General features: G+C 53.2%; 1 protein-coding gene across 12 annotated transcripts in view; it reads right to left on the bottom strand.

Moving 5' to 3' along the window:
• MBNL2 (muscleblind like splicing regulator 2) overlaps positions 1-22585 on the bottom strand; it is a 914045-nt gene that overhangs the window by 761097 nt on the left and 130363 nt on the right. The gene's annotated exons all lie outside the window — the stretch shown is intronic.

The following is a 22585-nucleotide window of genomic DNA, read 5'->3' as shown; positions in this document are numbered from 1 at the left end:
ACTCCTTCCTGGAATCCCGATCGACGCAGTAGAATTTCGTGAAGGTGTGCGTCGACCTCCATGTAGCAGCCCTGCAGATGTCCAGCAAGGGCACACCAGATAGGAACGCCGTGGTAGCCACGATCGCTCTGGTGGAATGGGCTCTCGGACGGCCAGGCAGCGGTCGGTTTGCCAACCGATGACAGTACATGATACAGCCGGAGAGCCATCTGGAAATGGAAGCATTCGAGAGAGCCTTCCCCTGATTGACAGGTCCAAAGTTCACAAAAAGTTGTGACGTCTTCCGAAAACTCTTCGTGCGGTCCACGTAGAACTTCAGCGCTCTAGCCACATCCAGCGAGTGCAAAGTCCTTTCAGCCGGCGACGAAGGCGACGGGAAGAAAACAGGAAACACCAAGGGTTCGTTGAGGTGGAAGTCCGACGGCACTTTGGGCATGAAGGAGGGGTGCGTCCTGAGCACTACCCTCGTGTCGTGAAAAGTCAAGTACGGGGGCTTGGATCTCTCCCACCCGTCGTGCGGAGGTGATGGCCACAAGAAACAATGTTTTTCACGACAAGAACTTCAACGGAGCTGAGTGCAGAGGCTCGAACGGAGGTCCCATGAGCTCGGTCAGCACCACTTTGAGCTCCCACACCGGAGCCGGGGCCTTCACCGGCGGGAACGATCTGAACAGTCCCTTCATGAATTCTTTCACCAGACGATAAGACCACAAAGACGTCCGTCCCGTGGTTCTGGTGTATCGGGAGATCGGAGCAAGATGAATCTTGATGGAAGCGTGCGCCAGTCCAGCCTTGGCCAGCGTCAGCAGGTATGGCAGTACTTGAGGAGCCGTAATCCGTAGAGGGTTAATCTTCTGTGCGTGGCACCAGACAGAGAACCTCTTCCATTTGTGTCCGTAGCATTTAAGAGTTGATGACGCCCTGGCCTTTGCAAGAACCTCTCTGCAGTCGGCCGGTATGTCGTAACCTCCAAGCTCTAACGCTGCAGGAGCCAGGCCTGCAAGTTCAGCGACTTCGGGTCGTGATGGAGAATGGCGCCTCCTTCCCTGGAGAGAAGATCCGCGTCCACCGGCAGCTTGATTGACGGGGACGCTGACAAGTCCAGAAGGTCCGGGAAACATCTGCCTCGGCCACGCAGGTGCGACGAGGATCATCCTGCACCGTGACCTCTTGAGCTGGTTGATGAGCCGGATCAGCAGCGGCAATGGAGGGAACGCATATAGGAACAGGCCCTCCCAAGGGAACGGAAAAGCATCGCCCATGCTCCTCGACTGGGGAAACGTGCTGGCGAACCTCTGGCACTTGGAGTTCGTCACCGTCGCGAACAGATCGATCTGGGGTGTGCCCCACCGTCGGAAGAGGCGGTCCACTAGATCCTGTCATAGATCCCACTCGTGGCACGAGCGCAGCTCTCTGCCGAGCGTGTCGGCGATGGTGTTTTTTATCCCTGCCAGATGAAACAGCACCAGAAACATCCCTTGGGCGACGGCCCAATGCCACAGATCCTGAGCCTCCTTGGACAGGGCTGGGGATCTGGTACCGCCCTGCTTCCCAATGTAGAACATGGTGGTGGTGTTGTCGGTGAAGATCCTCACCATCTTGCTCTTGAGGGACGGAAGAAAGGACCTGAGGGCCCAAAACACTGCACGGAGTTCCAGGACGTTGATATGGAGGGACTTCTCCGTCGGCAGCCAAAGGCCCCTCGCGTGCAGATTTTCGGTGTGCGCTCCCCACCCTTCCAAGGAGGCATCCGTGGTCGCTGTCTTCTGGTGGCGCGGGGTCTGGAAGTCCATGCCCGCCGTCAGATGCGCGCGGGTGCCCCACCACCGGATCGCTCGTCGGAAGCTCTCGTCGAGTGTGATCCTGTCGTCGAAGCTGCCCGTCGTCTGGATCCAGCGAGCGTCCAGGAACTTCTGCAACGGGCGCATCTGAAGCCTGCACAGGCAGATGAGATAAATGCAAGAAGACATCATTCCGAGGAGGGACTTGATGGACCTCACCCTGGCCGCGTCCGCAACCAGCATCCGCTGCACCTTGCCCAAGATGGCCCTCGTCCTTTCCTCCGACGGTGAGGCCAGAAGCGCCACTGTGTCGAGCTTCGCTCCCAGAAACAGTGCGTCTTGAGCGGGCACCAGGTGGGACTTGGTGTAGTTTATGGAGAATCCCAGGTCCGTGAGTAGTTGGACGGTCCTCGCCGTGTGCTCCACGGCAACCTCCTTTGTCTTTGCTCGGATGAGCCAGTCGTCCAGGTAGGGGTAGATGTGGATCCCCTCCAGGCGCAGCCGCGCCGCCACCGGTGCGAGGCACTTGGTGAACACCCTGGGTGCCGACCTCAATCCGAAGGGAAGGGCTCTGAACTGGTAGTGACGCCCTTGGACCATGAATCTGAGAAACTTTCGGTGTCCCTTTAGGATGGGGATATGGAAGTAGGCATCCTCCAAATCCAACGACGACAGGAAATCACCCTCCTCCAGTTGACCCAGGACGTGCTGGAGGGTGACCATCCGGAACTTCTGTGCCTTGATGAATTTGTTCAGTCGTCGTAGGTCCAGGATGGGACGCCATCCTCCCGTCTTCTTCTTCACGAGGAAGTATCTTGAGTAAACCCCGGAGCCCCGAAGCCTCTTTGGGACGAGCTCGATGGCGCCTTTCTTGAGCATCGCCTTTACCTCCAAGAGAAGTTGAGGGACGTGATGTTCCTTCCTGGCCACGGGGGGGACGCGCGGGCACTTCTTTAGAAACTCGAGCGCGTGACCCCGGGCCAGGGCGTCCAGCACCCAACGGACTTGGAGATGGACTCCCACACGCTGACGAAGCTCGCCAGCCGGCCTCCCACCGGGGTGCTTCAGTGGGGGCCCGAACCCACGGCCGGTTCAGTCCTGCTTCGACGAGGCTTTGCCGCCTTGTTCTCCTTGGCGACGACGGCGGGGTCCGCCCGACTTGCCTCGTCCCCTGTAGGCTTCCTGTGACGACGAACAGGCCGCTTGACGATAGGTGGAAAATCCGCCGCCAGAACCTTTGGAGGCACCCTGCTTGCCTCCGCCGCTCCGAAAGGGCGGCCGTCGTTGCCGGAGAACACCAAGAGCTCGGGCCGTCTCCGTGTCCGTCTTGATGGCTTGTAGGGAATCGTCCACTGTTTTCCCAAACGGGTTTGCTCCCGTCGAACGGCATGTCCAAGACTCTAGTCTGCACGTCCTGACAGAAGTCAGTTGCCTTGAGCCATCCACGCCGTCTAAGGCACACGCCGATGCCCAACTGGCGAAATCCAGTGTCAGCGATGTCCGTCGCTATTGTAATGGCGTGGTCCGACGCCACTTCTCCTTCCTGCAAGATCTCTAAGGCCTCCGCCCTCTTGTCGTCTGGTAAGAAGTCCAGCAGGGGGGCGATTTTGTACCACAACTCCCTGTTGTAGCGGGCTACGATAGCCAAGGCGTTGGCAGCCTTAATCGTCGCCGCTGCCGATGAGATGACTCTGCGTCCCATCGTGTCCAATTTCTTTCCCGCCGTCCGGCGGGGAGGTTGACGTAGAGGCCGAGGCCCCCCCCCCCCGCTTTCTTCCTGGCCGCCGCAGAGACGACTGAGTCCAGGGTCGGCAGTGCCCGAAGGCACAATGGGGCCGCGTCCAGGACCCGGTACTTCTTCTCGTACCGATCCCTTCTCGCAGGCGTTGTGGATGGGTTCTTGAGGAGGGCGAGACCCTCATCCCAGATATCGTCCAGTAGAGGTACAGCGAGGACCGTCTTCCTCTTGGTCTCGCGCCGTTGATAAAGGAAACCTTCCTTCTTCTTCTCTTCCGGGCAGAGGTGGAAAAGCTCGGATGCCCTGGCGATCATGGCATGAAACGATCCAATCTCGTTGGGCGGGGAAGCCCGGGGAGGAGGTGACGACGGGAGATCCTCTTCGTAAACCTCGTCGTCTGTGCCCGTCGCGGCCGTGTCAGTCCCCGTATCATCCCCACGGGTCATGGACAGGGAGGAGGGCTGAGCAGGGCGCGATGGTTGAAAAGGAGGTGGAGGATGAATCCTTCTCTTAGGAGGAGGGCTCCCAGAAGGGCCTGGCTCCGGGTCCCCCGTCGGGAGAGGTTCCTCCGTTGGTGGTAACGGCAATCTCGTCCTTATCTCCGAGCAGAAGGACTGTATAGCCAACAAAATGGCCGCCGAGTTGTCTTGCGGCACTGGTTGAGGGGAGTCCGACGGGCGGTCAGGAGCCCCGTCGGCACCCTCGACGTTCTCGTCGTCTCCTACGTCGGGGTCCCTCCTGACGGGCTGGTCTTCTTCCACGCCAACGCCGTGGCTTAAGACTTCGATCAGCTCCTCCTCAGAGGTTGAGGCCGAATCCACGACGACCTCCTGCCCCCCCTTTTTCTTCTCCGTCGGAGGTTTCACGGGGGTCCTGTCGATGGGCATGAAAGAGGACTCCCTCCGTGGTGGCAGGGAGACTCTGGGCCCCGAGGTCGCCACCACTGGTGTAGCCTCCACAGGCTGAGCCAGGGCCGCCGCGACTGCCTCGATAGAGGCCTTGGCCGGGTGGATTAAGGCTTTCACCACCTTAGGTGCGCTCACCGCCTTCTCCTTGGGGGGGGAGGGTCACCGCCTCGCTCCCCCTCCGATGGGGCCTTCGAGCTCGACCGGGGTCTCTCCAGGAGCTTCGCCGGGTGCTTGGCCTTCCTCTTACCCGAGCCAGAGTGTTGGCTCGTGGTTGATGGCGCCGGGGAGGATGCGTCCTGCCTGGCGCCCGTAGAGCCCGGCCGTTCGGCGCTCCCGGTGCCAGCGGACTCTCGGTGCTTGGCCTTCTGTTGGACCCCCGTCGCCGGGGCGCCCTCAAAGGTCTTAGAAGACCGCTTGGACTTCTTCTTCTCGCCTGACGGGCTCTTCCCTTCCAGCCAGTTGGCGAGACGCAGATGGCGGTCCTTCATGGTCCGCTCCGACATATTGCCGCAAAACGCACAGTCCTTCTCCACGTGCGTGTTGTCCTCATGCAGGCAGTAGAGGCAAAGGGAGTGTTCGTCCTCCTTAAAGACATTCTGAAGCTGGCATCCTGGGCAGACCCTGAACAGCTTTCCGGGCGTCGAGCTTCCCTTCTCCTGGGCCATGATCGAGAAGGGCCTGAGAAACTTCTGGAGTCTTCCAAAAGTGTGGCTCGACGAAATCTTCACCCTTGAGGGGCGTAGAAGAATCCGACACGGGTTCCCGTTGATCGGATAAAGTAACGGTGGAGCTTGAGGCTCTTTTGACCGAAAAAGAGAAAATTTTCCTAAGAAAAAGTGCGAAAAAAGCACTAAAGCTCGAGAGCAATAGCACGAGGATCCCAACACTTGAACGTGCGGTACAATTCTGAAGATGGCTGCCAGAGGCAGGGCTTAGGGAGATGGCAGTCATTGGCTGCGGGCAGTATGACGCAGAGATCAGTGATTGGTTACTACTACGAAAGACAGATCAGAAACGAAACTGATACTGATTTTTCTTTACCGAGGATTCCCAGCCTGACGACGGGGAATATTCATGAGCATGTGAATCCATGCCAGACCCCATGCTGGAGAAGATGAGGATTACAAATATCAGAAGAGGGGACAGAAAAGAGGACATCAGTGACAATATGTTTGGAGGTTGCGCTGATGTAGGTGCCTGCAATGGGTGGACTGGGGTTAGTGGTCAGGATGTCCTTTTTAAACTTTTTCCTTACAGACTTCATGAGAGGGAGAATAGGCGATAGTATAGCAGTTCGAATAGATAGGGGAGATGGTGGGTGGCGGAGAGATAAGGATGGAAGATAGAGGAGAGACAGAACAGCACAAACACAACAGGTGGCCTAATAAGCAAAAACGCAAGAACACAGATGCAAAAGAAACTGTTAGAACAGGGGAATAGAGTTGTTAAAAACACACCAGAAACCGAATTACCTAAAAGCACAGAAAGGCATTAAGGAGAAGGGATATAGTAAGGCATAGGAAGGCAGAACAGCATAGGCACACCTAGGTTTAACAGCTGTTAGTAAAAAGGCATTACAATGTCCAGGACATGACTCGCAGGTATTCTTGGTGGGAGAACAAAGCTCCAAGGGCACAAGTTAGTTGGGTACCTGGCTGCATGCTGGATAGCCATTCCATGAGGCTAAGAGGTGGAGCACGAGTTGCTGTGGAGGAGAAAATGGGGGTAGGCCCTCCGAGCCCTCCAAGGACCCGACAGGCACAGACAGGGGCCTTTGTTGTAGGGCTCAGATAGCCGGCTATTCGACTGCCAGCTACCGATTGGTCCTCCTTTCCTTCTTCTGGGCCAATCAGACGGAAGGCATGGCAGGCAAGGGCATGCAAGAGAGCACTGCGGTGCTCCGGGGAGGCGGATGGCCATCTTGGAAGGTGCTGCACACAAGCACTGTATAAGCAATACGGCCAAACAAGATGATAAACAGGCCTCAAGCCCTGGGGGACAAAGGGAAACTCTCCAACAATAAAGCAAAGCCCAGCACAAACAGTGAGCTTCATCGCGCACAAGGCAAAATTCAGAAATTATTCAACAAGCCCTGTGGGGCTCACCTCATGTAGGCTGCGCTACGTCCAGACTCCTGCAGCCTCACGTCAGCAGCCACAATGTTCCTCTCGCCGTGTGGGTAGAAGCGAGGCAGACTTTGGTCATAATACACTCCGGTAGGATATTCCTCCCTATTGGGGAGCATTGCCAAATCTGTGGTAGGTCCACCAATTGCGCATGTAAGACATGGGATACCGGCATGTAATGATACCTTTCATTATCAGGTAGGTTATAGTCTCGTAGCTCCACAAAGGATTTCAGACCTCCCTCAACCACATCATTGAATATTGGCAGAGATCCATACTGTGAATACCTCAAATTTGTTCATTTGCGGTATGTGCACATTTTCCCAAAGTGGTTGCGCCAATGTCAGTTTGTTACCCTAGCCAATATGTTTGCGAGTGTCCCTCCATATCCATATCGTGTGTTGGGTCATCAACGTGAGGGAAGTCAGCAAAGTCCTTTTGTATAAAACGCCCATGGTTATACCCCCCCCCCCAATCTACGCTAGATCAGCACCAATGTGTGGTAAGTAGGGGTTCCCAACAGCCACCAACTGGCTAGCCCAGTAATACATTTGAACATGTGGTAGCCCGATACCTCCTTCCCATACCGAGCGTTGCAGTGTACGAAGGGCCACACGTGGTCATTTCCCTCCCCATAGCAGTTCTCTAGGGGCCCGTGTCAATCCTGTTGAACTCTCCGCTAGGAATCAGTAGGCGGCGTTTTGTAAAATACACAAGAATCTGGGTAACATCAGCATCTTAAATAGAACGGCTCTCCCCAACAGGGTGATCAGGAGGTTCTTCCAATGGGGGACGTCCCGTGAAAACAGGTCGATAATGGAACATTTCACTACAGAAACCCCCAGTGCCATACCCAGACCTGGTTGCCCCGACACTGAAAGCCCCGACTTTCCACGCGATATGGGCAATCAGAAGGGATCGCTCATTCCTCACCGTGTATAGGGAAAAGTATTCACTTGCTCCAGTCCACCCAGAGCCGACTAAATGTCCCGTATTCCGGTAAGCGCTGTGTCGCGACTTGGCAATCTTGAGTCGGCGTACCCAGATATAACAGCAGCTGATCAGCAAGTGAGACCTTATTCTCCAACTCTGTGTTGCTAGTGGCTCAATGGACAGTGTGAACAGTAAGGGGGGGGCGGGGGAATAGTGGGCAGCTCTGCTGTGTGCCTCTGCCCAATGAGAACGATCTGGAGTGCTCAAGAGGTTTTTTTTTTTGAGAAAGACCACTAAATTAGCCACCCTAAGGTCAGGGGATAAGATGCCCTTGCCCTTGCCCTTGCGCTTGCTATATTGAAATGATATAAAAATGGGACAACTACCTTAGTGCTCAGTGTTTTCCACACCTCCACTGGAAACCAGTTTAGGCCTTGTTTTTTCCCCTAGAGTGGAGCTGGTGAATCGCCACCTCAATTTTGTCTTCCGTGATTTGACCTTCGATTGCAGGCCAGTTTCGATAAGCGGGGGAGGTATAAGCTGTAGAGTATAGTGCTTTCTCTCCGCCTGGGGATACTCCAAGTCCCTTCACCTACCTTGTCACCCCTTTCATCCACCACTTCTCTAACTTGCCCGTGGCCCTCGTCTCATCTTTCAAGCCAGGCTGGCATCTTCCCGGCCTTATCGGACATTTCATAAATCAGACTACACTTCCCCCAATGACCCTGTCTTGCCTTATCCAGTGAGACATTCCGAAGTGTCTTTCGAGCCACCAGAAGCAAGTGATGCATCGTGAGGGAACCCAATCTGAGGTACTCTGCTTCCAGTCGCACGGCTTCCCGTTCCACCTCCGTCACCGTTTGCATTTGGGATTTTCATTTAGCCGAGATCCACAAGGTCATGTCCCCTCCAAGTACTGTTTTGTATCCCTCACAGCGTGCTACCGGATTGTCTACAGATCCAGTATTCATTTTGAAGTATTCTTCTGTTTTGGCTGTTATGCATTCAATACATCTGGGAAATCCCAAGTACCCATTTAGGCACCACTGCGGTGTGTGTGGTGCTTTTAACTTCTAGCAGTAGTGGTGAGTGGTCCGATATCCCCCTAGCTAAAAAACGTGCAGAGACCACACAAGATAAATCCTGTTTGGGTAAAAAGAAGTAATCTAGTCGTGACATGGAGGCTTGTGCCCCGGAGTGGAATGAAAACCTGCGTTCCTGTGGATAATTATCACTAAGTGTCAGCCAGGCCCAGTGCAGTCAAGAAGGTTGATAATCTTGCAGGTACCCCAACTGTCCTACCCCGGAGATGGGTGCGGTTGCGGGTCACATCCATCACATCATTTAAGCCCGTCCCCACGATCCACAGATCTTCCCGGTGTCTCTGAAGTACACTTTATATATATTCTAGCAACTCCATCAATAGTGTTTGGGGGGGGGGCATGGACTGCGAGAACACCTACCATAGTTCACTACATCCCCCTGATCAATAAAACAAATCTACCCCGAGGTTCCTGTTGTACCGCCAGAATCTTACGGGGAAGGCGCTTGTGAATAAGCATCAGAACCCCTCTCGCCCCAAGGAGCAGCCTGAATGTAGTGCAGACTTATAGTTTGTCCTACAGAATAGTGTACATTCTGAACCCGCCAGATGTGTTTCCGTGAGGAGAGCGACATCCAGGGAGTACCTATTTAGGAACTGTGTCACCAGCTTGCGCTTAATACCAGAGCCCAGGCCAATTACTTGCCACGTGAGGAGCCTCTCCATATTGCTATGCGCCTTATGGGCCTATGCATGCATGCCAAAGGATAAAAACGACTCTCTCATCGCTGACGCGCGGGGGACCACGAGAGTCATTATGTGCATTCCAGTGAATTTGGCATATAAAAACATACAAACCGTATCATTTATAACATCCTAAACTCCCCCCATCGTATACTCCGCCCAAACCTGAAGTACCCGTCGCCCGAACATTCACCCAAGAGTTCTACTATAACCAACCCCTGGAAGGTGTGGGAGGGTGCTCTGGGATTCTCCAGCTCCTTTCAGCAGCTATGGTTTTAATTCAAAACAGGGCAAACCATACAATAGGACATATTCTTGCGGTTCCCATTAGAGCCGGAGCAGCTATTTAGGATGCTGTCCGTGTCCTCCATCCCTCCTCCCAGACACACGATCCTCCTCTTCTGTATCATCCACTTTCCTGTCACCCAGCACCGTCAGTCGATTGGGCGGTCTTGGTTCTCGTAGCGAGGGGACACTGCTTCTAGGTCTGCTGCTGGCAGTATCTATGTCGATTTGTGTATCAGGTACAGGCCTCCTAAGGATCCGTGAAGTGATGTGTGGTTCCATTATGGTAGATCGAGTTGACCCGGGAAGAAAAGTCCATATTTAACCCCTTCCGCCAGTCTGCGTTTTTTGATGCCAAAGGATTGCTTGGCATGTTGGACCCCTCATGTAATCCGGGTAGAGGGCAATTCTGAAACCCATTGTATGTAATCTCCCCACCCGCTTGTGCCCTTTGTAAAAGTGCATCTCAATCCCGATAGATCACCAGTTTCGCAATCACTGTACGGGATGCTGTGGGTAACCGATGCACTCTTTCAAGCAAGAAAAAATTTGAGCTTTCTAGGTGCCATTAGATCTGCAAGCCACTGCTCTAAGAAGAGTTCCATGCTGGGCCCCTCCAATTTTTCCAGAAGCCCCAGGATGCAAATAGTTTCATCTGGAGCGACCCTCACCATTGTCCATGCAGTTCTCCATTGTCTTGAGTTGCTGCGCCATTGTCTTGATTTGGCCTTCCATCGCCTTGAGGGCATCCTCTGAAGCGGATATACATTGCTCAGCCTCCCCCACCCGTGAGGACAGCTTTCAAGTCGTGGCGCAGCAGGGAAACCTCCGAGCTCAAACCATCTATTTTCCCTTCCATAGACTATCTGGAATTTGAAATGGCATACATCACGTCCCTCAATGAAAGAGTCTTCTGTGTTATCCGATTCTTCAGGCGTGCCTCCATGCCTACGAGGGGCCTGGAGCACCTGTCGTAAATTGCTCCATTTTGTTCTGTAGGACGTCTTCCTCAGCTCGTCCTTCACCATGATCGCTGTGGTTTGTCGCCCCTTTATCCTTAGGAGTGTGGCCTGTGCTGCCTAAAGTAGAAAGTGGCGGGCGCTACCCTCCAACCATGTCCCCGAGGACAATCTGCGCCACTGTGTAGCGCCGCTGCGGTCCATGGAGGCTCAGGACACTGACTGCAAGAATCCACTGGATGCCCCCAGTCCAAAGTCCTAAACAGTGGTATGGGGACCTACGCAGGTACTCCTGACCCTCTCCAGGAGGTACCCACCTTCCCTGCAGCCCCAGAGAGGGGTGGGGGGGGCTGTACCTGTGTCCTGAAGTCTAACCCCACCTCAGTAGGGCCCTTGCTGTTCCTCTCATCAACCACCTCCACTGACCGTGGCAATGTTGTCCTGGGCGACCCACCTTGCACCAGGCTGGCGTCAGGCGATTCCCACTAGGATATTGCACCACTGCGTGGGCTGCTCCAAATGAGGGTTATTGGTCTCTCAGGATATCAATTCCCACACGAGTCTTGCGCAATATATACACATTTAAGCATACCCATGCTTAGCAGTCTTTATTCCAATCCGCTAGTCTGCCCCGCGGGTACCCATGGAATAGAGTGCCTCCAGTGCGGCACAGCTCACTGCTGTGAGATCCTCTCTGAAGCGGCACAGGCAGGGTACTCGGCAATACGCAGCGGGAAGCTCAGCTACGGACCTCTCGCCCCACACCGGCAGCGCGGCCACCCCAGCCTCTGCTCCGTCCCAGTGTCCAACTCTGTTGAGGCCACCATTGCCGGGGTAGTCCACTGGCCTTACTTGCGGTGCTCTTCTCACACCCAAGATGGCCCCAGACCACTTAGGCGTATTACACTAAACCAAAGCTTCAGTTTCTCCTGCACTGATCCCTCCCCCCCACCAGCCACAGCCAGGATGTGTCGAGGCCCCTCCATCCTGCCCAACAGCGTTCTAGCAGAAGAATATGCATGTTTGCCAGGATAAATCTGCAGTATATTTCACACCGCACCGGAGCCCACAAAGCATACATCTACATGCTCCAAAGATCGACCACGCCCCAAAGCTTAAACAGAGTTGAGATGTTTTTGAACAAAGGACATCTTGAATTCAAGCTCCCCCTTCTTGAACCCTACCAGGTGAAAAAGTACTGACCTAGTGTTTCTGGCGAGAGTGGCCAAAGCACTTGCTACTACAAGTGGACAAAAAGGTCCCTGTTGAAAAAGGAGAATGCTGGGAAGGAAGCCTCTACATTCTAACCAATCACTGAGATACGGATGATTTTGTATTCAATCCACCATTTTCATCAGTGACACTGGAATCCAGAATTTCACCCACCTCTACCACCCGACCATAATGTGGAAGACTGTATTGGGCATACATGTAGGCACAGACAATGTGTATACCACACCATTACAATCAACACTGTCACTTTAATTCTCAATTTTTACTTTTTTTCCAAAACATTTACCAATAAAAAATTAACTTAGAAGCCATCCCACAGGTGGCCATATAGGGAATGTTAGGATGCACGTGCAGCGTCCCAGCCAGGCAAAGAGACTCCGGTTGAGGAAAACCTATCAGAAAGCAACATTGTGGTAGCTGAGTGAAGGTTGTGCTGCAGACAGCACGTACTTTGTCTTAGTTGGGTCCGACACATATTAGATACTGACATATAGCAACACAGAAAGAGCATCACATGTATTAATATTGTGGCTGCAGGGGTAATATAGTAGTACTTTAGGCTCTGCATTTAGTTGATGTATTGTAGTGACGTAGGATAGCGTGATGTGCGGGAAGGATTAAAATAAGCGGAAGATTGGAGTCAGCAAGGCAGTGTGGTAGAAGCGAGGTCAGTGTATTAACTTGGCAGAAGTGTCACCATTTTTGGTGTTAAGCCCTAATGGATGATGAACAGAAGAGAACACAGGGTGTGGAGCTGCTGCTCTGGTATTTCAACTCCAAAAATAAAATCCCCTTTTCCGTTCCCCCCCAGGACAGAAGCCGAGGTCAGAGGCACCCATGGTACGCAGATCATTAATTGTATCCAATTACAGTACAATATTCAGGGACTAACTCGACTGCTGACGCGCTTAGGCCTAAACGTCCTACATTCTTAATGTTTAGAAACAAATGTACAGCTGCCTAACCATTGGGAGCAAAGACTCTCCCCCCTGGTCTCCACAATGTAACTATGTGAACCGTCTGCTCTCAGGTTTTAAGTGCTAGATAAAACATTAATTTATGAACAAATCTTCATGTACATTACAAGTTGTACATATAGTATTTCTTTATTCAATGCGCTTGCTATGCCGACACGCGTTTCAACCTCTGGTCATTCTCAAGGCTGCAGTTGCGCTTATAGAAACACTGTTTAGGTATAATTACCAGTTCCTTTAGCATGACGCGAAACAAGTAATTTTATGTTGATGCCCCCCGATTTGATTCCTAAGGTTTTCTTTGGGGGCGGTTATCCTGTTCCATGTTTATTTGCAATTCTGATTAAGTGTGAGGTGAATACCTCTATTATAGGATAGTTCCTCTTAGTAGCTGATATAATCGCGGGTGTCCTGTACGGAATCGCCTCTCTGGAGGCATAGCAAGCGCATTGAATAAAGAAATATTATATGTACAATTTGTAACATACATGGAGATTTGCTCATAAATTCATGTTTTGCCTAAGACCTGAGAGCAAACAGTTCACCTAATTGTATTCAGCTGTGGGGCCTGAACGTGATGGGAATGGAATGTTAGTGCAGGAAGGGATGCGCCCTTTGAATGACATATGGGCAAGAGGCTCTCTGATGCCAATGAGCCATGTAAAGATTTAGAACACTACTGCCCTCATCCCGGAACAGAAACCCCATATGAATTAGACCTAGACGCACAACTTAAGCAAACACATTCTCGAAATTGTCTCCAGAGCGGTGCCCTGGTCACGTCATCCCTGGGCACCTGGAGATAAGGGGGAGTTGTTTCTGGAACGTCATGTGATTTGGGATAGGAGCGGAGGCGATGCCAATACATTTAGTACAAGTTCAGGGGTGCAGCTTGGGTGCGCCATGGCGTCTGGGTTAACGAGAAAGGAACAAGTTACTTACCTGTAACTGTTGTTCTCCAGCATGGGTCTGGCATGGACTCATACTCATGAATATTCCCCGTCGTCAGGTTGGGAATACTCGGTAAAGAAAAAAATCAGTATCAGTTTCGTTTCTGATCTGTCTTTCTTAGTAGTAACCAATCACTGGTCTCTGGGTCATACTGTCCCCAGCCAATGACTGCCCTCTCCCTAATCCCCACCCTGGCAGCCATCCTCAGATTTGGTAGCGCGTAAAGTGGCAGTATGACCAAGTGAAGAGCCGCAGAGGGGAAGGAGGGAGGGTTCGCATGTGAATCCATGTCAGACCCATGCTGGAGAACAGTTACAGGTAAGTAACTTGTTCCTTCTCCAGCATGGGGTCTGGCATGGATTCACATGCTCATGAATATAAGAATACATAGCAGTACACACATGCACAACAACGGGAGGTGGCAAGGCTCAACATTAAGCATTACATAAAACTCAACATTAAACATCTCTTACCTCCTCACCAGGCTCACCTTAAGCGAACAGGTTGCTCAGCACTGCCTGGCCGACTCTGGACTCCTCCCTGGAATCCCGGTCGACGGAGTAGAATCTCGTGAAGGTGTGCGTCAACCTCCACGTAGCAGCCCTGCAGATGTCCAGCAGGGGCACACCAGACAAGAACGCCGTGGTAGCAGCGATCGCTCTGGTCGAATGGGCTCTCGGACGGCCGGGCAACAGTCGGTTTGCCAACCGATGACAGTGCATGATGCAGCCGGAGGGCCATCTTGAAATGGAAGCCTTCGAGAGAGCCTTCCGTTGGTTCACAGGTCCAAAGTTCACAAACAGCTGTGATGTCTTCCCAAAACTCTTCGTTCGGTCCACATAGAACTTCAGCGCTCTAGCTACATCCAGTGAGTGCAAAGTCCTCTCGGCCGGCGATGAAGGCGACGGGAAAAAGACTGGTAACACCAAGGGCTCGTTGAGATAGAAGTCCAACGGCACCTTGGGTATGAAGCAGGGGTGCAGCCTCAGCACTACCCTCATCTCGTGGAAAGTCAGTATGGAGGCTTGCAGGATAGGGCCTGAATCTCTCCCACGAGTCGTGCAGAGGTGATGGCCACAAGGAACGCTGTCTTCCACTACAGGAACTTCAATAGAGCCGAATGCAAGGGCTCGAATGGCGGGCCCATGAGCCTGGTCAGCACCACGTTGAGCTCCCACGCCGGGGCTGGAGCCTTCACCGGCGGGAACGATCAGAACAGTCCTTTCATAAACTCCTTCACCAGGCGATGAGACCACAGGGACGACCGTTCTGCAGTTCTGGTGTATCGGGAAATCGCTGCCAGATGTATCTTGATGGAAGCATGAGCTAGTCCAGCTTTGGCCAGCGACAGTAAGTATGGTAGCACTTGAGGGGCTGTAATCCATAAAGGGTTCATCTTCTGTCCACGGGACCAGACAGAGAAACTCTTCCACTAGTGTCCATAGCACTTGAGTTGAGGACGCCCTGGCCTTTGCGAGAACCTCTCTGCAGTCAGCTGGGATATCACACCCTCCAAACTCTAGTGCTGCAGGAGCCAGGCCTGCAAGTTCAGCGACTCCGGGTCGTGATGAAGAATGGCGCCTCCTTCTCTGGAGAGAAGATCTGCGTCCGTCGGCAGTTTGACTGGTGGGGACGCTGACAAGTCCAGAAGGTCCGGGAACCAGATCTGTCTCTGCCACCTCGGTGTGATGAGGATCATCCTGCACTGGGACCTCTTGAGTTGGTTGATGAGCCTGAGCAGCAACGGCAACGGAGGGAATGCATAGAGGAACAGACCATCCCAGGGGAACAAGAAAGCATCGCCCATGCTCCTCAGCTGGGGGAACCTGCTGGCAAACCTCTGGCACTTGGAGTTCGTCGCCGTCGTGAACAGGTGGATTTGGGGTTTGCCCCATCTCCGGAAGAGTTGATCCACTTTATCCTGGCGTAGTTCGCACTCGTGGCACGAGCGGAGCTCCCTGCTGAGTGAGTCAGCGATGGGGTATTTTATCCCTGCTAGATGAAAAGGTACCAGAAACATCCGCTGGGCAACGGCCCAGTGCCACAGATCCTGAGCTTCCTTGGACAGGTCTGGGGATCTGGTTTCTCCCTGCTTCCGGATGTAGAACATCGTGGTCGTGTTGTCGGTGTAGATCCTCACCACCTTGCCCTTGAGGGACGGGAGGAATAACTTGAGGGCCCAGAAAACTGCTCGGAGCTCCAGTATGTTGATGTGGAGCGGCCTCTCCTCCGGGAGCCACAGGCCTCTCGCGTGAAGATCTCCGGTGTGCGCTCCCCACCCCTCCAGGGAGGCATCCGTCATCACCGTCACCTGGTATGCTGGGGTCTGAAAGTCCGCGCCCGCCGCGAGATGCGCGTGTGTGCCCCACCATCGGATTGCTTGGTGGAATACTTCGTTGAGCGAGATCTTGTCCTCGAAGCTGCCCGTCGCTTGCATCCAACGGGCGTCTAGGAACTCCTGCAGAGGGCGCATCCGAAGCCTGCACAGGCGCACCAGATAGATGCAAGAGGACATCATCCCGAGAAGGGACTTGATGGACCTCACTCTGGCCACGTCTGTGGCCAGCAGACACTGTACCTTGTCCAGGATGGCCTGCGTTCTTTCCTCCGATCGCGCCACTGTAACGAGCTTGGCACCCAGAAACAGGGTGACCTTTGACGTAACCAGGTGGGATTTGGGGAAGTTGATGGAGAATCCCAGATCCGTGAGCAGCCGGATGGTCTTTGCTGTGTGTTCGACGGCGAGTTCCCTGGTCCCTGCTCGGATGAGCCAGTCGCCCAGGTAGGGGTAGACGTGGATCCCCTGCAGGCGCAGGCGCGCCTCAACTGTGCTAGGCACTTGGTGAACAACCTGGGCGCCGACTTCAATCCGAACGGGAGGGCCTTGAACTGGTAGTGCCGCCCTTGGACTACGAACCTGAGAAATTTTCGGTGTCCTTTTAGGATGGGGATGTGAAAGTATGCATCCTCCAAATCCAACGACGATAGGAAGTCTCCTTCCTCCAGCTGGCCCAGCACGTGCTGGAGGGTGACCATCTGGAACTTCTGTGCCTTGATGTATTTGTTTAGCCGACACAAGTCCAGGATGGGACGCCAACCTCCTGTCTTCTTCCTGACAAGGAGGTATTTAGAGTATACCCCGGAGCCTCTTTGGGACGAGCTCGATGGCTCCTTTCTTGAGCATCGCCCTTACCTCTAACAGCAGTTGAGGGACATGGTTTTCCTTCCTGGCCACTGGAGGAATTCGGGGGCGCTTCTTTAGAAATTCCAGAGTGTGCCCGTGGGCCAGGACATCCAGCACCCAACGGTCGGTGGAGATGGACTCCCACGCGCTGACTAACTTTGCCAGCTGGCCTCCCACCGGGGTGCTTCGGTGGGGGCCCGACGCAACGGCCGGTTTAGTCTTGCATGAAAGCAGCCTTGCCTCCTTGGCGACGACGGCGAGATCCACCTGACTTGCCACGTCCCCTGTAGCTTCTTGCGACGAGGAGCGGGCTGCCCGACGGTAGGTCGAGGAGCCGCCGCCGAATCCTTTGGAGGCACCTTGCTTGCCTCCGGAGTTCCAAAAGGGCGGCCGCCGTTGCTGAAGAACTCCCAAGGCCCGAGCCGTCTCTGTGTCGGTCTTGATGGCCCGCAGCGACTCATCCACTGTCTTTCCAAACAGATTGTTCCCATCGAAGGGCATGTCCAAAACCTTGGCTTGCACGTCCTGGCGGAAATCCGTCCCCTTGAGCCACCCCCGCCGTCGAAGGCAAACGCTGTTGCCCAACTGGCGGAAACCAGTGTCGGCAATGTCCGTGGCCACAGTTATGGCGTGGTCCGACACCACCTCACCCTCCTGTAGGATCGCCAGGGCCTCTGCCCTCTTGTCATCTGGGAGGAAGTCCAACAGGGGGGTGATCTTGTACCACAATTCCCTGCCATAGCGGGCCATAATCGCTAGGGCGTTGGCCGCCTTAATCGTCGTCGCCGCCGACAAGATGACTCATCGTCCCATGGCGTCCAGCTTCTTTCCCTCGTCATCCGGTGGGGAAGTTGAAGATGAAGCCGATTTCCCCCTGCCCCCCGCTTTCTTCTTGGCCGCTGCTGAGACAACCGAATCTCGGGTCAGCTGTGCCCTAAGGCACAACGGGGTGGCGTAGGGGACCCGGTACTTCTCGTACCGGTCCCTCTTGGCAGGTGTCGTGGACGGGTTCTTGAGGAGGGCAAGTCCCTCGTCCCAGAGGTCATCCAGCAACGGCACTGCGAGGACTGTCTTCCTCTTGGCCTCGTGCTGTTGGTAGAGGAAGCCTTCCTTCTCTTCGGGGCAGAGCTGAAAAAGCTTGGATGCCCTGGCAATCATGGCGTGGAAGGTGCCAATCTCGTCGGGTGGGGACGCCCAAGGAATCGGAGACGGGCGGTCAGTCCCGTCGTCACCGCTGTCGTCATCCGTCCCCGTGTCTGTTCCTGTGTCGGCCCTTGGGACCAGGGAAGGTGACAAAGGCTGAGAAGGCCGTGAGGGCTGAAGGGGCACTGGATGAATTCTCCTCCTCTTGTTTGGAGGGCTTCCCGACGGACCCGGTTCAGCTGGGTCGTCTGTCGGGGGTAGGGGCAGTCTCGTCCTTATCTCCGTGCATAAGGCTTGTCGCCAAAATGGCCGCTGAGTTGTCCTGCGGCTCGGGCTGTGACGGGCGTTTCGGGCGCGATGGTTGCTCCTCATCCACGGGAACCTCGTCGCTGTTGCCACCCTCGCTCTCGTCGCCCCCCTCGTCGGGATTCCGCCCGCCTCTTCCAAATTCTTGGTCAGTTCCTCCTCAGAGGTTGTGTCCGTAACGGTCACCAGCCCCCCCCCCTCTTTTTCCACCGGGGTCTTCACGGGGGTCTTCTCGATGGGCTTAAAAGAGTATTGCCTCCGCAGAGGCAGGGAACCTCTGGGCCCCGAGGTCGCCTCCACTGGGATAGCCTCCACAGGCTTCGCCAGGGCCGCAGCGACTCCCTCGATAGAGGCCTTAGCCGGGTGAATCAAGGCCTTCACCACCTTGGGCACGCTTGAGGCCTTCACCTTAGGGGGAGGGTCACTGCCTCGCTCCCCCTCGGCCGGTTCCTTCGAGATCGACCGGGGCCTCTCCAGAAGATTAGCCGGGTTCTCGGATTTTCTCTTCCCCGAGCCAGAGCGTTGGCTCATGGTTGCTGAGGTCGGTGAAGGTGCGCCCTGCCTGGCAGCCGAGGAGCCCGACCGTTCGGCGCTCCCGGTGCCCACGGATTCATGGTGCTTTGCCTTCTGTTGTGCCCCCGTCACCGGGGCACCCTCACAGGATTTAGAAGACAGCTCGGACTTCTTCTCACTTGCTGGGCTCTTGCCTTCCAGCCAGTTGGAGAGACGGGTCCGACGATCCCTCAGTCCGATTCGACATGTTCATTCAAAACACACAGTCCATCTCCACGTGCGTTTTGTCCTCGTGGAGGCAGTAAAGGCATTTTGAATGCTCGTCCTCCTTGAACACATTTTGTAGGTTGCATCCAGGGCAGATCCTGAACAGTTTGCCGGGAGTCGAGCTTCCCTTCTCCTGGGCCATGTTCTTCTCATCCGCGAGGTAGGCCTCAGAAACTTCTGGAATCCTCCAAGAAGCGTAACTCGACGAAAACTTCACCCTTGAGGGGCGTAGATAAATCCGAAACGGGTCCCCATTGATCGGAAGTAGAAACAGTGGAGCTTGAGGCTCGATTAAATTGAAAAATGAGAATCTCTTTGGAAAAGCGCAAAACGCAGTAAAAGCTCGAGAGCTATAGCACGAGGACTCCCAACACTTGAACGTGTGATAAAAATCTGAGGATGGCTGCCAGGGGCAGGGCTTAGGGAGAGGGCAGTCATTGGCTGGGGACAGTATGACCCACCAACCATTGATTGGTTTCACTAAGAAAGACATCAGAAACGAAACTGATACCGATTTTTTCTTTACCGAGGATTCCCAGCCTGACGACGGGGAATATTCATGAGCATGTGAATCCATGCCAGACCCCATGCTGGAGAAGCATATTGTCTTATCAAAAGCAGGACTGGCCTCGCCAAGTTACTTAGATCGTGTCTGGAACAGGACGGTGCACATCACGTGATGGTCCCAAATTTATGAACCCACTGATAAGAACCCAGCAATACTATACCTGGGTTCGGCAGAGACTATGTAGGGGAACCACGTGTCTGGAGCAATGGGGGTAGCATACATGTGGTCAGTTGGTCTAGCGACAGGGGGGATTAGCATGTTCGATAGGTGGTACCAAATGAGGGTGATGGGATTGTGCTCCACTCATTATGCATAGTATTGTTAATTTGTGTTTTTTCCACTATAAAATATGTTAAGTCCTGAAATAAGATGAGCTCAGTGTCTGTTTGGCTCTATGGGACCGTCTGAGACCCTTTTTGCATGTAATACGCTTTGTTTTCCCTTGCAAAGAAGTTCAGTGGTTATTTTGACATTTGGATTGTTCATATTCATTGGTTTTTTTTTGGCTGCCATCCTTTCAGGAAGCACAAAATATCATTGAGCAGCTGTTTTACCACAACCTTATTTTCAAACCCTTTCTAAACTACCTTGTGGACCACCCCTCTCCATACCATCTTCCATCCGTCCATCCTAATGCCAAAAGATCTTCACCACTGTTACAGTCTTCTCCATTAACAATGAAATTCAAATGAACACTTTTTTTAGGCAACGTCCTCCAGTGCGTCACCTGTTCTACATATCGCCCTTTATCCATGCCCCTTCACAAAGCTATTAGTGTCGGTGGATTCTCGCTACTTCAACTAACCAAAATATCCTGCTTTGTTTTCCTCCTGCCATACCTATAGCAACATGGACAGTTCCTCCATGCCTCTAGTGCACTCCAGTTAGGAGGCCCTTTGTCTACCAAAGCAGAGTTGTTTCCAGTGCACCATACAGGCTTGAGACCCTGGCGGGTACATCCGTGTTCCCTTTGTAGCCATACTTTCACGTCCATGTGGCAAAACACTCCAGCCACCTCCGTCAGTCTCGACCGCGCCCTCAGCGGCATCCTCCCAGGGAGAATCTCATCCCAGACCGTTACTGCATTACATGGTTACACGTTCCCCAGATTTTAAACACCATTTGGGGTTCTGGGCGGTGAATGTACCTATAAAAACAGAAGGTTGCCTACGCCACCTGCCTTATTGGTGGTGCACAGCTTATAATTTTTCTTCAGACATAGGTATGTCTGTCAAAGAAACCGATCCTTCACCAGGAGAATTAAAATATTATGTGGTTTCATACATTTCAATAAAATGTCCGATGTGTCTTTGGTCACTTGGAAGGCAGGGAGGACTCTGGTAAGACACTGGGCCAGGTGAGTGAAAAAGGAAGGCTTCTTTATTGTTGCAGATCAAAAGTAAGAAGATTACACAGGAGAGTCTGGCAAGTACATCCTCTCAGCTAGGGTTCCCGTGCTGCAGCCCTTAACTGCCATTCATGGAACTCTAAGGTCCCTGTGAGTTCCGCATTCCACTTAGCTCCACACATTCCATAAGGCAATGCGCGCACACACACACTCACTCACTAATCAGGTGAAACCAAGTCACTACAATGACTTTCTAATGTTCATAGAATTAAAACTGTGGCCACCTTGCCCAAATCACCACGGTAGTGTGTGAGTAGACCAAATTAAACCCCCTTCTAGCTCAATATTCAAAGAGGACAGAAATCGTTTATGTTTAAAGTTAAGATGTATATGCATAAGTAGATCGTGTTTATGTAGCTGAAAAGAGACAGTGCACCACATTCAAGTTCCTTCCAACTCCCAGAAAACGGATTCGTTTATACTGAAGGAAGAAAACGGGTAATTTAAAAAACAGCAACCTTTCCTCATCGTGTGTGAAAAGATAGGTGGGGGGAAAGGGCCCTTACTGTCATCACTCATTCATGAGCAACCAACTCCTATTTCTAGCAACAGCACAATACACTTTGATACGTCGTATGTGCAGCCTGCGGGTTACAGGTGCGGGTGCGACACAAGATGCAGCCATCCTTTTAAGGTGTATGCATTGGGACCAGGGTGCTTTGTTATTTACAGTGGCAGAAGCGGCACGACCATGGCCCCATGCTCTGCGTACAGTACAAGTGGCTGTCATTTGTCACTACAACTTCACACAGCCTCGCTCACATGCCTTGGGACCCCTCCCCCGCCCACCCTTCAGGAGGCTAAATGAAAGGGTGCCATTCTTTCCTGGTTTCTTTTTTATTACTGCAGAGCACAGCATAAAAACTGATGTCAGTATAACGGTGGACGAACACAAGCACATCAACTTGTGGTTCCCTCCAGTAGTACCCAATTTGCTTCATGGCCAATGGCTTTCACACCATGCTGCATTTTATTTTGTTAAAGCATGCCTTTGCCTTGTGTGTACTGTTGCTACTGCCAGCTCCGAGGGCGCAAGCGCCACTGGCAGAACCGCTGCTTTCTCTGCTCTAAAGAGGGCATGTTTTGTAAGGACCAAATCCCCTTGGGACAAGCTCTGTAATCAGAGCTGCACAAGAGAAGACCGTGTTCAGCCTCGCACACTGTACAATCTGTGCTCTGGCAACTGCAGAACGAGGGTAATTATGACATCTGTTAACGTTGGACTGATTAGAATATGTCAGATATATTAGGGCAGCTCACCATTTTTCGTCTAATACTGGGTAGGAAGAGCGGCACAAGGTGAAAAACCTACTGCATTACCATGGTAGCCAGGAAAGGCAGTGGCAGAAGCGTTTACCCTTCTCGGCCACACCTTTTCTCTCCGCCCCCTCCCCCCCAACAGTGTGTGGTCGAATTCCCCAGGCCAGGGCCCAACAACGCAGCATTTTCTATACGACCCTCGGCGCTGGGAGACCACTACGTGGTAACGGGTGCAGTATATGTGCCTAATACAACGCGTTCA

The sequence above is a fragment of the Ambystoma mexicanum genome, chromosome 7q (assembly GCF_040938575.1).
Source record: "Ambystoma mexicanum isolate Mex_15411 chromosome 7q, UKY_AmexF1_1, whole genome shotgun sequence".
Lineage (NCBI taxonomy): Eukaryota > Metazoa > Chordata > Amphibia > Caudata > Ambystomatidae > Ambystoma > Ambystoma mexicanum.
This window is presented reverse-complemented; position numbering and strand designations above follow the sequence as displayed.